This window comes from Sander lucioperca, chromosome 1 (genome assembly GCF_008315115.2).
Source record: "Sander lucioperca isolate FBNREF2018 chromosome 1, SLUC_FBN_1.2, whole genome shotgun sequence".
NCBI lineage: Eukaryota > Metazoa > Chordata > Actinopteri > Perciformes > Percidae > Sander > Sander lucioperca.
The window spans coordinates 44,589,480-44,607,448 of NC_050173.1; the positions used below are offsets into that span (position 1 = coordinate 44,589,480).

General features: G+C 43.0%; 1 protein-coding gene and 1 long non-coding RNA gene across 4 annotated transcripts in view; both read right to left on the reverse strand.

The window, feature by feature from the left end:
• htr4 (5-hydroxytryptamine receptor 4) overlaps nt 1-17,969 on the reverse strand; it is a 201,453-nt gene that overhangs the window by 121,202 nt on the left and 62,282 nt on the right. The gene's annotated exons all lie outside the window — the stretch shown is intronic.
• Nucleotides 139-17,857, reverse strand: LOC116062449. The gene is made up of 3 exons (XR_004107972.1): nt 17,604-17,857; nt 1,607-1,613; nt 139-149 (listed from the first exon to the last, which is right to left on the reverse strand). It is a non-coding gene; the product is annotated as an uncharacterized LOC116062449 (long non-coding RNA).

Sequence of the window (17,969 nt, forward strand, 5' to 3'; positions counted from 1 at the left end):
TCTGGCCAGTTATCAACAGAACAAAAACACACTGCAAACACAGTAAATTGAGCGAGCAAAATGTAATATACAGAACCAACGTCTTTTCATGCTGCTTTTCCTTTTTCTTTCCTTCTCAATCAAGTTGGAAATGGACAGTTAGAATTCTACTAATACCCAAAAAGGGCCAGTAAGCTTCAGAGCAGGTTCAGAATTGGATCTGCTTACATGTGCATCACTTGGTAGACGCATGACAATAATCCAGAAGGACTTTGCATCGTGTATCTTGACCTCGGCTGACCAGGACCAACGTGACAGCAGAGCTGCTCTGCGCAGCCTGATCCCTCCCGACAACCCCCACTGCAGCTCCCCTTCCCACTCAGCCACAGTTGAACTGACAGAGAGTCACAAAAATACCAAACACAAACAGGCGAGAAACCAACCTGGAGTATCACATGTACATCAGACGAAAATGGCACTTTGCTGGCTCAAAGTCTCATAGTGAGGAAAACAAAGCCCAGACTGTTAAACTGGCAAGAATAAGGCAGACACAGCCATCATTGTTCAGTTTGATTAATAATGAGCCAAGATCAAGAGAGACGCCGTTTTTCATCTGTGTATAAAAGAGCCACAGTGATACAAACCTAATGTGTGAGATGTTCTATATAAAAAAATTAGATAAATGTGTGTTTGTCATTGTGTGTGTGTATGTGTGTGTGTGTGTGTGTGTGTGTGTGTGTGTGTGTTTGTGCGGCAGCTGGCTTATCCATAAACGTAACCAAACTGCGACCATTTTACATTAATGACATGTTTCAAACCGAGGCCGTTCCATTTAGATATGAGGAAGGAAAACGCTCCTGTGGGTCGTATTTTCTGCCTCCATAGGGGCCATCATTTATGAAACGCTCCTATAGGTTGTTTAATAGGGTGGGAATAAATTACCTGTACCGTCGTATGGTTTGGAGAACTTGTTGAACTAAAGGGTCTGACAAAAATGTTCTCCCCATTTTATACCATTTAGTGCCAATTTTGTAAAATTTTGGATTACGAGACTTTTTTCAATTTTCAATGTAAAAATTAAGATTAGCGATGGTTTGTGACACTGTTTCAAAACCAAATAAAACAAATACATCATGTATACAAACAATAATTATAAAATAAATATATAATACATGAAGAATACATAAGAAAATAGGAGGTTTGATATGCCAAATTCAGCATGAAAGTTGGGTGCTTTACACACTTACTTTCATCTCGCTACATACAGAACAAGAGCAGGGCTGTACTGACTCTGAATATCAGCCCTGGACATACATTGTATGCTAAAATATTGCCCAAAATGTGTCATCCCTAGAAATACGGAGGCTGTGCAGTGAGAAGCTTTAGCTGTACTGGCTATACATTTTACTTTTTCTTTCTATTTGTTTCCAATAAAAAAGCTGAATGACTGAAAACTCATGTGATGCTACTGGAAGTGTTCTGATGCAGTAAACTTAACCACCATCTGCTCCTTGTAAATTCAGACAAACAAAGCCATTAGTCATTTTAAGGACTTGTCTTGCAAACTAATGTCTGCTCTTTATGAGCTCACATTTGTGCTTTTGTAGGATGACTGATCAGAGCACACCATGGGACTGTAGGATCTTAGCATCTTGCTCAAGGGCACAGCAGCAAATTCTTATAAGATGGTCCTCCAGCTAAAGGACAGCCAGCTTACTTTCTATGCTGCCCCGCAGCCATTGTTGAATAGACTGGGAAAATGAGTCTTAATTTCAGGGTCAATACCCAAGCTGCTCTTAGCACAACATAAGAGACAAAATAAAAAATTAAAAATGTGACACATACTGCTGCAAAGTGCTTTCAGGCGAAAGACATAAAAATACAACTTTATGACAAATTACTATGCATCCTTTTGAGACCTTTGCTATAAACATGGGGAGTTTAATACAGTGTTTTGGAAGTACACCAAATCAGAAAGTTTGCTTTTCTCATCACACAAGTTTGACTACACAACAGCCTGCTTTGCATGCATGGACACACTCACACCAAGGTCAAAGACGCTGTGTGCTTTCAGGATAAAACATCTGTCAATGAACAAAAGTCAAGATTGTTCAGTCCAGTTATAGCTAAATTTCCCACTTCCACATATTGTTTAAACTTGTGAGGATAACATCCACATGCCAGTGCACAGTGTATTGTCATTAGGGTCTAGATTGATGACACAGAGGTTTAATCTATCAGGATGAACATCTGTTTTTGGTGGGCTATGTAAACTTGTTTTTCCATGCTGGGATAAAAATGTGGGGATGAGGTTCCAATAACCTTTAAAATATTGACTGATATAATCCAGTGCCGATTACCGAAACATCTCCAATGAAACGATACCTGCATACGAACTATTTAAAAAAAATTACTATTTGTATGGTTTTGCTCGCAGCTAATCACTGCAGGCGTTTTAGAAAAGAGAGGTTTCAAATAAAGTACCAAATTTGTGCTGGTATTGGTACTGGTATCATAATTTTTTTAACGACACCCAGCCCTAGATCCTATTCAAGTAAAAATCATTATATGAGTGTATAAAGATGTAAACTGGGCTCATAACAGTTTATACCTCTGCAATTAACTCTGGACTAAACAAAGAGACTAGTGGTACTCAGTCTGAAGCTCTTTACATGGCCGGAGGCCATCTATAACTCGGCACACAAACAGCGATGTTTAAGCAGTGGCTTTAATTTAACTGCTTATCAAAAACACATACACATCGTGTATTTCCATTACATTAACTTCAAACTTCAAAAATATTAGAGCATACATTTACACTACTAAGAGTACAGCAGTTTAGTGTGAGTTTAAGCTGTTTGATACACTATCTGGCAGTGTATGGTGGGGGTTGTGTGTTCTTGCTGCTAGAACAGAGGGTGAAGTGTTAAGGCCTTTTTACAGTCGCCGTTCCTGACCTGTCGCGCGACAATGTGACGTCAAAATGACGTAGATCTCGCTGGTGCGCGAGGATTTAACTCATTTTTATTTAACTTATTTTTTTCAGCGGCGCACAACAAAGCGGAAACAGGAAGCATGGACGAGTTCTCTCTTGTAAACTTACTGGGTTAAGATGAGCTCTTTTATGGTGAATGAAAGGCCTGATCAGAAGTAGGTCATCGAATCGTTGTGCAGACATTCTGAAGTATTCAAAGTGCTTCTCTTCGTCTATCATCCTCTTTTGTTTCACGAGGATATTGAACTCACCGTATTCGGTATACCTCGGTTTGTCTGGCGTTATTTAAAGGACGAACATTCCACCTTCTTTTTCTTTTGTTTCTTTGCAAGCAGGCTCAAAAGCAGCTGTTCTTTGACTCCAATATCATCTTAGCCACTGTTGACATTGACGTCAATGCTGCTGCCAGTTCTGCCATTGTTTACCTTTTTCTTCTTCTTCTAGTCCGTAGAAATAGCAAAGTCGATAGCCTTTCCTCGGTTGCGACACCTCTGTTCTGGAGAAGACTGCAACTAGTGTCGCGACCACCATGTGCAAGTATAAATACTTACGCCGCTCCCATGACGTCATACTGTCACGCGACTGGTCGGGAATGGTGAGTATACTGCACGTTTTAATGGCCCATCAGCAAAACAAAAGGATACACACACTCTTATTGAGTAACATGCAAGAAAACATTTCACCCTAAATGTTGCAGTATAGCTGACAGTGGTAGCCTTTGAGCAGCACAGTGAATTCATATTTTTCTCAGTCTATATTAACTAGTAATGATAACAAGGCAGCAAAACATCCTTTTTTTTTTTTTCTAATAGAATTTGGCTATAATGTATGTAAATTTGCCACCATAGGAACATGGTTACATAGCCTAACCTTTGAAATGAGCGTGCACGTGTAAAATAAACAAATGTAGGCCTAATTAAAGGCCAAATTACAATAACTAAATAGACTAACTCAAAAAACAAATAGCGACACTAGAGAACAATAACTACAGTAGGCTATAACTACTGTATAATAGACATCATTGACTTGGAATGAACTTGATTTGCTACCTGTCTCTGGGGGATAGCTTTAGTTTAGTAAAGCTTAATTTATTGTACAATAAATTGTCATGGTTGTGTATGTTTCAGTTTCCTGTTTTATTTTGTAGTCTGCTTTCTCCCATGTCATGTCTTGTTTTACTTCCTGCCTTGTGTTTTCCCGCCTTTGTGATTGTCCGCCCCACCCTGATGTGCTCAACCCGTTCTCATTCCGAACTCGTAAAATAAGGATGTTTGGACAGTGACTGTCAGCGTCTGATGCGACGAAAAAGGGGTCTTTCAGCGTGTTTGTGTAACGCACCGGGGAGAGCAGCAGTTAGATAGGATTTAGCGAGTAGTATGTAAGGGCGAATTTCCGCGTAAGGAGGTTGGTTGGGGTGGTGGATGGGTCAAACACAAGACTTTCACCCAGGAGAGCGGGGTTTGCATCCCGCTTGTCACGCTTGCTATAGTCGCTTTTTTCTTTCCTCCCGTGTGTCACAGAACCGTACACCCACCCACAACCTTTTCCTTAACATAACTGCGTCAAAAGGGACGGCAATAGTCCCGCCCAAGCGCATTTACTTATAGCGCTAAAGGGACGGCAATAGTCCCGACCAACGCGTTTACTTATAGCGCTAAAGGGACGGCAATAGTCCAGACTATGCGCGTTTACTTAAAGCGCTAAAGGAGACTTTTAGCGTCAATAAGAACGACAAAGGCACCTGACCAAGCGTCCATATTTTACGAGATGAGTGTGAGAACGTGTTGATGTGCTTCACCTATTCCTGAGCCCTCGTGTCACCTGTCCCTTGTTTCACCTCATTACCTTGTGTATTTAGTCTCTGTGTTGGCTTTGTCATTGTATTTGTTTTGGGTGTTTGTGTGTGGAGTCTACCCCCTTTGTCTCGGTGGTCCAGTTTTTGTGATTCCTGTTCTTTTGTCTTCCTCTACGTTTTCGAACTATTTTGCCTGCTGCCTTCAGGAGTCCTTTGGTTGTATCGCTTTTGTTATTTGTATTAAATACTCAAGCTCACCACTACCTACTGTCTCTGCATTTGGATCTGCCATCCCCATAAACCCTCTAACATAAATGGTAGCTTAACTCACTCACTACACTTTGTGAAGGAATCACCACAAGCTGAACAGGCTGAAGTTCTTCAATCACCAAAACAGAAGAGAAAGTCAAGCTGTTAGTCTTCCTACAATACCTCAAAGAGACCATATGAAAAGAAGGAAAGTATGAAAGAGTGTAAGTAAAGAATAAACTGAGAGCTACGAATTGTGTTTTTACTAAGAACATCAGACTCTACACGCAGCAAGTGTTAAAACATCTCGAGCCAAGAGGGGCCATAAGTAGTCAAGTGGTTGAACAAATGATACAGTCAGCAGTGATCAGAGAGGACCTGGTTTTAAATAAACGGTGGCGCCCGTCTACAGTTTCATCACACTTCCTGTAATAAAAGAGTAGGTGTCCTTTTTCTGGATGGGATGTCAGTAGGAAACAGTACACCTACTTCCACAGCTCTTTCTCTTCGCTGTACAGGCTTGTATACAGTATCAGAATCCCTTTTTTTACAGTGAATGTAGAGGGATTTGATGTGACACTGCTGCAGCTAAATGTTAAGAAGTAACAGTAATATGAACTGACAAGTGAACCGAATTTCAGCTAACTCATGCTTATGTTGTTGTGACAGCTTACAGGTATCAGTATATGACACGTTCTTATTTAACCCCGAAGCACATTGACAATCTGCACGTCTTTACCCCAAAGATTTTAATGTCTTTCTGGTCTCATGTAGATATATGTAGACACTGCAGCATGTGGGATAGAATAAACATGTCTGTCATATCTACATGATAATCATCATGATCATTTCCTTATCTCCTTGGAGGATTAAAAGTAAAAAAAAAAATCATGAGTCTTGCTTTCTCTAACACACACACGCACACACACACACACACACACACACACACACACACACACACACACACACACAGTTATTCATCTACCTACAAACAGTTAATTGCAAGGCTGTAGTACTCAAGTCCGGTCTTGGACACGATCCGGACTCAAGACGGTTTTTCTATGGTCTCGGACTTGTCTCGGACTCGCTGGTATTTGGACTTGGACTTGTCTTGGTCTGCCACTGGTCTTGGTCTCGACCGAGTCCAGGTGTCTTTATTATGTTTATATTAATATTGGAGGGAAAGTGAAAGACTGGCCACCTGATAACCAATCACACACTAGATTATCTTCACACGCCCTGCATCTGCATGCCCTGCTAACGTTATTGCCATTCATTTTCATTGATTCACACACACTGTAACAAACGAAGATGTCCGCCAATTCTGCCATAATCAAATTTGGTTATAGAAATCACCAGAAATTTCTCAGCACTGCGCTTAAAAAGAAACACAGGGCAGACTGCAAATTCTGCAAAGCAACAATTTTTTTCTGACTCGGTTTTGACTCGGACTCAAACCTTTTTGGACTCGGTCTTGTCTTGGACTCGAACCTCTTTGGACTCGGTCTTGACTTGGTCTCGACTAGTCCTGGTCTTGGACTTGTCTTGGACTCGACAAAGGTGGTCTTGACTACAGCCCTGGCTAATTGTATTCCCCTCACACCAGAAACGACTGACAAAGAGAATAGTCACGTTCAAACAAAAGTACAGCATCAAATCAGTTCATCCATGAGTACAAGGCTACGTCTTAAGTCGTTAAATTGTATCCCCGGTACACCCCTTTCTTGCATCTTAGTCCATCCTACCAAGGAAGCATGGGAGGGACGTGAGAAAATCATGCAAGGAGAGAGGAAACGAGGAAATGTGTTTTAGAGGGATGAGACGTCCTTTCCTCTGAAAAGTCATGTGAATTCATCGGCTGTATAAGCGGAGTTAGCAACGGCTTTCCACTGCACTTTCAACTGCAAGGCTTCCAGGAAGTATCCTCACTCATAGCTCCTTGGAGATCCCTCCTCAATCCTGGATACTGGATCATGGATCCTTGATCATCGATCCTTGATCCTTGATCCTTGATCCTCGGGGCAGGAATGAGAGTTTAGAGACGGCTTTCGCGAAGTAGGGCAGGACAACTTCTGGTTCAAGTGAGGATCTACAGGGACCTATCAAATAAGAACCTTGAGAAGCAGCCAATCTGGACATTTGTGCCTAATTTGAAGAAATTCCCTCCAGGAGGCCCTGAGATATCGCATTCACAAGAATGGAACAGAAGGAGGGAGGGACGGACGGACAATCGAAAACATAATGCCTCCTGCCACAGCTATCCTCGGCACAGAGGCACAACAAAGATATAATCACATATGTGAAAGTCTGTGTGTGTCTGTCAGTAAGATCGGAAACACTCTCTGCAGCAGGGGAACAACTCTGTGTGAAAACACTGGGCAGACTTTAACTCAGAGCCACTTGTCAGCACAAATTAGCTAATTGATCTGCACTTAGCATGAAATATGACATATTTGTTTCAATGGAGAAGCTGGCAAAAAAACATTCTTCCAACCCCTCTTTTAAGTTTTATTTTATTTTTCCTTGTTTGTGTGTTAAAAACAGCATGAGTCAAGTTCAAATCTTCTCTGCATCCAAAGCAGGAGTGACATGTTTGGAAAGTTGCAACTGAAGAAGTTCCACCTCCTCATTTATCCTGCTTTTGAATTGTATTAGTGATGCAAAATGAAATTCGGCTCTCCCAAGTGATTAATGGCCCGAGAGTCTTTTGCTCGGCAAAGGATGAAAACATGGGAAATAAAGATTAAAGTAGTATTCACCACCTCTCACACTTTATTCAGAATCTGTGTGGAATGCTTACCTGGGCAAAACACAGTGTAAGTAAGTAAGTAAAGTTTATTTGTATAGCACCTTTCACAGATAAAAATCACAAAGTGCTTCACAACAAAATGTAATACAACAAATTAAAATACAAGAACATTTAAATACTAATAGAAAACATAACAAACAACCATAACAACCCCTCGACTAATTAAAAGCCTGCTTGAATAGCAGAGTCTTCAATTGCTTTTTAAAAGATTCGACAGAATTCACACAACGTAAAAAGGGAGGCAAGACATTCCACAGCCTATAGGAGCCACTGCTTGGAATGATCGATCCCCTCTAGTTTTAAAATGAGTGCAGGGAACCACTAACAGCCTCTGACCTAATGACCTCAGACTACGGGTGGGAGTATGAAGCTGTATCAAGTCAGAGATGTAGGGAGGAACTTGACCGTGAAGGACGCCAAGGGCAATGTGTTCTACCATCTTGCGACAGTCTGTGATCTGAATTGAATCAGCATAGTGATTTGTAATTTCCACCTATGGCAGAAGGCATTTACTTGTTTGTGACCATATGGCAATGTTAGTGTAATAGTCATATAGCTTTGTTTCTTTAGCTATTAGATGCTTCACTATCTTTTTTACTGTATCTGTGTGCCGTTTGGTGCTGGACAGGTAGAGTACAGTGGGTTCAGTACAGTGTCCAAAACTATTTTTATGTCTATCTGGGAGGAAAACAATTCAGAGGCCTAAATCACGTTAGTTTCATTGCCGGAGATTTTGACAGCATCGTTTGCGTGCTTTGATTCAGATATGAGCCTTCCTAAGTTGAATGGGAGCCTCGGCATCTGTTTTTGATGTGTGTGCACACTCAGCCTCATGTATCAGAAAATGCTTTTTTTATGAATGGAGAATGTCTTATTGAGATTACGTCAGCAGTTGCTGAATGAATTATTCAGTCCGTGTTAAAAAAATATGGTTTACTGTGTTGGCTGCCAAGTCTGCACTCTGCAACAGAGCCAAACGCCGTAAGTAGGGCTTGAATGGAGGGATAGAATGTGCTGCCACTGCTGCAGTTAAGAATCAGTGTGTCAACATTGTGTACAGGTGGCTTGACGTGACAGATGATAAATGAGGCTGAACCCTGCCACACCCTGCATGCAAACTCTGTAAAAAATAGACTTTAGGTTAAAGAGCTTATTTACTCTTGCACAACCGAAGGAGCTGGTTCAGAGTGCTGGACAGTGACGGACTGGGATCAAAAAACGGCTCTGGCATTTGCAACACACTAACTAACTGCCTTCCGAGTGAATCTTTCCACGCACCTCGCCGACAATCTTGAATATCTGTGGCTGCATGCATAAAATAAAGTTTCAAAATTAACCAAAGACAAATTATCAGTAGTGACTCCTAGGCCAGTCTTTAATACTACTTCCTACCGTCATTCTACGTTATATTCCAGCAACGTGGTTGAGCAGTTGTGACTCTGTGAGCCCAGTGGGTCTCATACAGACGCTCAAGGGTGCCTTGGTATCAGACTGAGGGCCACTGACCAAGCTGCCGTATTTGACAAGTTAAGAGTGAGAACCGGTTGAGAATGTCAGATATTACTGCAAAACAGACAAACCTTTCTACAAAATATATATTTTCTTTCACTAGTAATTGTTTGCATTACTATCATCATCTGGAGGGCATTGTGTACACCATTTATCCCTCTCATGGTATGTCCACAAAGGGAATGAGTGAGCAAACAAGCGGGCCGACGCGACCTGCTGTCTCCATCTTTCTGTTTAGTTTCATGCTGTCTGAGGCCAAACTTCCCTGTTGAAAGCAATCATCCGGAAAACAGGATCTGTCACAGGACACCTGAGGTGGTGAGGAGAGGTAAACAGCAGCGTGAGAGGGAAAGCGGATTCGAGGAGGGTAAAAGAGAAGCTCGCTGCAATCTGACCGCTCTTAGTCAGACTGTATCCTATTGACTTATGACTCAAACACGCAGGCCTGTTCCGGGAACATCACACTTGATGGTTGCATGAAAGTCCTTGACATGATCTATTACATTGCCGGATGTGTCTGACATGTGAAATATAAGTATTGGTTGAAGATAGCTATAGTTTGACAGTCCATAGATATAAGCGGGGACATTCTTCTTGCATGCAGTGTCAGCTGTTTCAGGGTCTTCTTGAAGGGCAATTGATGCTTTCCATAATGATATTTACTGTTGAATCTTGTGCAGTGTCTTTAGCCATCCAACCAGTGAGTGAAAGCCCTGATAATGTTCTTGCCATGTTTATAAAAAAATCAAAGCATGTTGGGCTTGTGTCAAACAAAGGATTTGATTATTGGTTTCATTATTGGCTATTGCTACTGGTCCTGCCATTTAAGCAACTTAAAGCACAGAGGCACCATTTACCACTCAATTTACTTAAGGAACAACTACTGAATGTGCACGTCCTACATTTAGATTTAAATACAAGATGCAAAATGGGCATTGGGAAACTGCCTCTTTGGTGGAATTTGAGCATCTTCTCATTTTTTTACCTCCAAACTCTTCTTTCTATAACTCAAACCTGCTCAGAGAGATAAACTAAACACAACTCAATATATGGCCACACCCAAGAAAGATCAATTTTAGATAGAGCATGTTCAGCAGACATAACTTTTGTTTCAATTGAACAGTGTGCCAAGATAAAAGACAGTTTGTGTTACATCTGCATTATGTCACACTAACATTACTGTAACTATGTAGCCACTAAAATGGCTGCATTTAAAATGTCATGTTAACCAAGTGTAAAGCTAGAACACAGCAAACATAAAAGGACATGCTGTAACTGTGTGATGTACTGCTTTTCATTTCATATTCATTTTGCATCACACGCTGTGTATATGGAAGATCAGCAATACTGCTAATGCATATGTAGTGCACATACCTGAATGCATTGAGTATTGGTATGAATTAAAATTGGGTTCCATGTTCCTTATTCTGGTGTACGCATGATGTAGTGATGAAATTTGGAAATCAAAGGTGTCTATTAAATGGATGTGACAAATAAGATCATACGAGAAATTATTCAAAACCATCTTCACACCGCTATGCAAAAATGATTACGTAAAATGTAAATGTGTGACAAATGTATCATCTCGCCCCCTTGACAAGCTAACAGGAAGGGTTGCTAAACAGTCTCCACCAATCATAACATTTCAAAGGCTGCAAAAGAACTGGGTTGTGCAATAGAGCCAAATTGGCAAATTAAGATTCCTTGCTCTGAGGCATTTCACTCTGCAAATAATCAGTAATGCACTAAACAACCACGGACTACTTCTGTAGCTTAACATGCACATATGAAAGATTTGTGTGTTTAACAAAATTTGCATATAATGAAACTATAAACGTATAAAAGTGAATCACTTGTGTAATGTTGTTATTTATGTAGGCTGATAATTAAAATTTGACAATAATAATAAACATAGTAGATGTACAATAGATCTGTATTGAATCTTAATTGTTGGCATTTACTTCATTTACTCATTTGTTTGCTATCATGCAAGAATGTGTAAATGTGCAAGAATGTGCAATTATAGTGCTATAATCTAATGCTGCCTGCAAACAAAACTCAAGCTTATTTAAATCTTTTAAAACCTCATGCACGAAAGTGAACATAATGTGGACTACATGTGGCGCAGGAACAGATGTTACAAGGTGTTAACTGGGTAATCAGGCCAGAGGACAAAAAGGCCAGAGTGGTAACTGAGCGATAAGTCGGTAATGTGATGCCATACTGCCTGCACATGCAGTGCAAGATTCAAGATTCAAACTTGTGTTCATCCATCTTCTTCCGCTTATCCGGTAACGGGTCGCGGGGGTAGCAGCTCCAGCAGGGGACCCCAAACTTCCCTTTCCCGAGCCACATTAACCAGCTCCGACTGGGGGATCCCGAGGCGTTCCCAGGCCAGGTTGGAGATATAATCCCTCCACCTAGTCCTGGGTCTTCCCCGAGGCCTCCTCCCAGCTGGACGTGCCTGGAAAACCTCCCTAGGGAGGCGCCCAGGGGGCATCCTTACCAGATGCCCGAACCACCTCAACTGGCTCCTTTCGACGCGAAGGAGCAGCGGCTCTACTCCGAGCTCCTCACGGATGACTGAGCTTCTCACCCTATCTCTAAGGGAGACGCCAGCCACCCTCCTGAGGAAACCCATTTCGGCCGCTTGTACCCTGGATCTCGTTCTTTCGGTCATGACCCAGCCTTCATGACCATAGGTGAGGGTAGGAACGAAAACTGACCGGTAGATTGAGAGCTTTGCCTTCTGGCTCAGCTCTCTTTTCGTCACAACGGTGCGATAAATTGAGTGTAATACCGCACCCGCTGCGCCGATTCTCCGACCAATCTCCCGCTCCATTGTTCCCTCACTCGCGAACAAGACTCCAAGGTACTTGAACTCCTTCACTTGGGGTAAAGACTCATTCCCTACCTGGAGAAGGCACTCCATCGGTTTCCTGCTGAGAACCATGGCCTCAGATTTAGAGGTGCTGATCCTCATCCCAGCCGCTTTACACTCGGCTGCGAACCGATCCAGTGAGTGCTGAAGGTCACAGGCCGACGATGCCATCAGGACCACATCATCTGCAAAAAGCAGCGATGAGATCCCCAGCTCACCAAACTGCAACCCCTCTCCACCCCGACTACGCCTCGATATCCTGTCCATAAATACTACAAACAGGATTGGTGACAAAGCGCAGCCCTGGCGGAGGCCAACTCTCACCTGAAACGAGTCTGACTTACTGCCGAGAACCCGGACACAGCTCTCGCTTTGGTCGTACAGAGATTGGATGGCCCTGAGAAGGGACCCCCTCACCCCATACTCCCGTAGCACCTCCCACAGTGTCTCCCGGGGGACCCGGTCATACGCCTTCTCCAGATCCACAAAGCACATGTAGACCGGTTGGGCATACTCCCAGGCTCCCTCCAGGATCCTTGCGAGAGTAAAGATCTGGTCCGTTGTTCCACGACCAGGACGGAATCCGCATTGTTCCTCTTCAACCTGAGGTTCGACTATCGACCGAACCCTCCTTTCCAGCACCTTGGAGTAGACTTTACCGGGGAGGCTGAGAAGTGTGATACCCCTGTAATTGGCACACACCCTCTGGTCCCCCTTTTTGAAAAGGGGAACCACCACCCCGGTCTGCCACTCCTTAGGCACCGTCCCCGACTTCCACACAATGTTGAAGAGGCGTGTCAACCAAGACAACCCCTCCACACCCAGAGCTTTAAGCATTTCTGGACGGATCTCATCAATCCCTGGGGCTTTGCCACTGTGGAGTTGTTTAACTACCTCAGCAACTTCCACCAGGGAAATTGACGACAATCCCCCATCATCCTCCAACTCTGCCTCTACCATAGAGGGCGTATTAGTCGGATTTAGGAGTTCCTCAAAGTGCTCCTTCCACCGCCCTATTACCTCCTCAGTTGAGGTCAGCAGCGTCCCATCCTTACTGTACACAGCTTGGATGGTTCCCCGCTTCCCCCTCCTGAGGTGGCGAACGGTTTTCCAGAAGCACGTTGGTGCCGACCGAAAGTCCTTCTCCATGTCTTCTCCGAACTTCTCCCACACCCGCTGCTTTGCCTCATTCACGGCAGAGGCTGCAGCCCTTCGGGCCCTTCGGTACCTTGCAACTGCCTCCGGAGTCCCCTGGGATAACATATCCCAGAAAGACTCCTTCTTCAGTCGGACGGCTTCCCTGACCACCGGTGTCCACCACGGTGTTCGTGGGTTGCCACCCCTTGAGGCACCTAAGACCCTAAGACCACAGCTCCCCGCCGCAGCTTCAGCAATGGAAACTTTGAACATTGTCCACTCGGGTTCAATGCCCCCAGCCTCCACAGGGATGCACGAAAAGCTCCGTCGGAGGTGTGAGTTGAAAGTCTGTCGGACAGGGGCCTCCTCCAGACGTTCCCAGTTCACCCGCACTACCCGTTTGGGTTTACCAGGTCTGTCCAGAGTCTTCCCCCACCCTCTGACCCAACTCACCACCAGATGGTGATCAGTTGACAGCTCTGCCCCTCTCTTCACCCGAGTGTCCAAAACATACGGCCTCAGATCAGATGAAACGATTATAAAATCGATCATTGACCTTTGGCCTAGGGTGCTCTGGTACCAAGTACACTTATGAGCATCCCTATGTTCGAACATGGTGTTCGTTATAGACAATCCATGACTAGCACAGAAGTCCAACAACAAACAACCACTCTGGTTTAGATCAGGGAGGCCGTTCCTCCCAATCACGCCTCTCCATGTGTCTCCATCATTGCCCACGTGCGCGTTGAAGTCCCCCAGCAGAACTATGGAGTCCCCTACTGGAGCCCCATACAGGACTCCATTCAAGGTCTCCAAGAAGGCCGAATACTCCGAGCTCTTGTTTGGTGCATACGCACAAACAACAGTCAGAGTTTTCCCCCCCACAACCCGCTGGCGTAGGGAGGCGACCCTCTCGTCCACCGGGGTAAACTCCAACGTAGCGGCGCTCAGCCGGGGGCTTGTGAGTATCCCCACACCCGCCCGGCGCCTCACACCCTGGGCAACTCCGGAGAAGAAAAGAGTCCAACCCCTATCCAGGAGTATGGTTCCAGAACCGAGACTGTGCGTAGAGGTAAGCCCCACCAGATCCAACTGGTAGCGCTCCACCTCCCGCACAAGTTCCGGTTCCTTCCCCCACAGAGAGGTGACGTTCCACGTCCCCAGAGCCAGCGTCTGCTGCCCGGGTCTGGTCCGTCGAGGCCCCTGACCTTCACTGCCACCCATGTGGCAGCGCACCCGACCCCAGCGGTTCCTCCCACAGGTGGTGGGCCCATGGGTTGGCAGATAGCAGATAGTATTTCCACTAATTAAGAAATAGTAGGTAAGATTAAGAAGTATGCTAATTATGTCAATCTTGCATTAAAGAGAAGTGCATTGAAGTGTGATGAGTGTCAGTTTTGGTTCCTCTAAGAATACCAGACATGTAATTCTGTAGGCTACAAACTAGTGCAAATGTCCCACTGGAACAAGCAAACTGGCTGACTGATAGATAATATTCACATTTCCTAGATAAACACTAAGTTCCAAAATCTAACGAGATCTTTGCAGAGACAAGAAATTATTTAAGCTAAACGTTGGTGATGGATGTTTAATTGTTGAGGGATGTTTGTGCTCTCCTACTGGGCTCTTATCTCATTCATACTGGAGCTACTTTAGAAAGAGACAAAAGGTGACAACATGTAGAGATCCAAATAAACAGACAAACAAGTTTGGACTTAAATTAGCCTCTGACTAGGGCTGGGCAATATATCAATATTATATCGATATCGTGATATGAGACTGGATATTGTCTTAGATTTTGGATATCGTAAAATCGTGATATGACACAAGTGTTACCTGTCCCTGGTTTTAATGGCTGGATTACAGTAAAGTGATGTAATTTTTTGAATTTACCAGACTGTTCTAGCTTTTCTATTATTTGTCTTTATCCACTTAGTTATTATATACACATTAATGATGATTATTTATCAAAAATCTCATTGTGTAAATATTTTTTGTAAGCACCAATTGTCAACCCTACAATATCGCCGCAATATCGATATTGAGGTATTTGGTCAACAATATCATGATATTAGATTTTTTCCATATCGCCCAGCTCTACCTCTGACAGAAAGAGAAAGAAAGCACAAGGAAGAGTGTTGGTATCATTGTGAAGATAATTAGTGTCGAAATACACCAACAGAGACTCGCAGTACAACTTGTCTTCCTTTTGTCTGTTGTTGTCTTTTCTATTCTCCTATCTTTGTTTTCTTGAATTACTGTACGTCTGCTATTTTTCAGTCTCTTTTCCTCTATGCATCATTTTAGTTTCTATTTTCTTATCTGTGGCTCTGTGAGTCAAAAGAAGCAGTCAGAATAAAAGTGGTCCCACTGCGCCTTCACAGTGATAATGAAAGAAAAATTCAAATCTCTCCCTCATCCGCAGGACTAAAAAGACGTTAGCCAGGCGGAGGAAGCTGGCACATTCCAAAGCTTCGAAAAAAGACCACCCAACAGTTTCAGGATCCCTGTTTCAATCAAACCAACAAGCCTGAGGGCAAGCTGACTAGAGAGGCAGTGAGCTGTGCATTAGAAATCCCACACTGTCTATTGTTTCCTCAGCTGAGCCAAACATCTGAAGATGCGAATGCCCTTAAAGAAGGAATCAGGGCAGTCAATTTATTTTTGATCTGGAGACCTCAGCGATTACACAATGCAGCAGCCATCTCTGCTATTTTTCAGATAAACAGTTGAGTTAGATACACATTGTGTAGATGAATATATGAACAGTTCAGATGCACACACACTGTTTCAGTCAGTGCAACTTCATTAGGTGAGACTGAGGCTACATTTACATTGCTACATTCTGGTTTAAAAACCTACATTTACACCCTATTGTTTACACCTCGCATTCACACTGCTCTGGCGTTTCAGAGCCTCTAATCCGGAGAAATTAGAAAACACTTCTGACCCCGTTTGGGTTTGGAATCTTCAGGGTTGTGTTGCAGTCTCAACGGCCTCATGCGGAGACCTTTAGCAGCACCGACACTGATGCCGCCTTATTGGGTCATGACATCTCGGTCGCTGAGACTAAGCTATTAAAGTTGCAACGCTGCCTCCTGTTTACCCTGGAATATGCATGCGCGGTATACCAGAATGTTGATGAGATATGCGTTTTGGCCGTGTAAGTTTAAGAGTCAGAGATTAGTTCTTCTACTGCAGCTAAAACCACTTGTGTGCATGGACATCACTTTTGGCTCAAAATTCCGCTTAAAAACCAAAACGTTGCAATGTAATTGTAGCCCCATATGTCAAACTGCTCTGGCACCATACACAGTATAAACAGATGGAAGTTAAAGGAACAACCTTAATAAATTAAAGATAATAAATGCACATGCGTCCATGCAGTAAGGGTCATAAGGGTTCACTGAGTGGTTTGATTGAATGAAAATTTTGAATAATATGCCGTGGCCTTACTGTCACCAGATCTCAACCTCATTTAACACCAATGAGAAATTTTGGGGCAACATCACAAAAACACCAAATGAGAAAAGATCCTTTTGGAAGAAAAGTGCTAATCCCTTCAGTAGAGCTCAGAGACCTGAAGATGTTTTTGTCGAGGAGCTTTGAAGCTGCACTGGTTGCTTGTGGGGCACCAACACTTCATGAAGACACTCAAGTATGTTGCTTTATTTTATTTTATTTGTCACCCATCTGTAAGTAAAATCACTCTAGAAGTGGAGAGATGATGGAGAGTCTTGTATGCTGTACAGATTGTAAAGCACCTTGAGGCAAATTTGTGATATTCAACTATATAACTGAAATTGACTTGACAAGTGTGGGAGTCCACATTTATGAGAAAAGAAATACCTCACAGCATCCGTACAAATTGAGGTCATTGGGCTATTTTGCTTGCTCTTGGGGGGGGATTGTTGGGTCTCTGTAAATTATAGAGTGTGGTCTAGACCTACTCTATCTGTAAAGTGTCCTGAGCTTACTCCTGTTGTGATTTGACACTATAAATACAATTGAATTGAATTGAATCCCGTTCTAAAAATGCTAATAATGCCGACATTCACAAATGAAGGAATACAACAGAATTCAAGTGTACATTATTTCGTTGCTATAAGCTTGCCCATCGGCCTCCATTGACAAAAATAATAACATAATAAAAATAAGAGTCTCTTTAGACTAAGCATCCAAATTACCATAAAAAGGCATGTAGAGTACAAGTGGCCGACAATGTGCAGCAAAAGTTTTCAGCTTCTACTCATGCCCGGATTATCCATAAGGGCACTTGGGCCACTGCCCAGGGGCACCAACCATTCACAACCAGTGGGGGGGGCACCACATGACACAAGCTTTAACAATATTTTCCGTAAATTGTTATATTATTCACTTGAAATTGTTGAAAGACCATACATTACTAATTTATGAACACTAATTTCACAATAATAATAATACATTATAAATAAATCAATATTACATGACCACTATCACTCCCCTCCCCAATCTGTCAGAGTTGAGTTGGTCCACAAGTGTGAATGTACGTGCAAATGTAGCATTTGTGGGATGAGGGAGGTTAACAATAATCAAAAGTAGGCAGTTTAACCCCCCGAAAAATGTTATCATTATA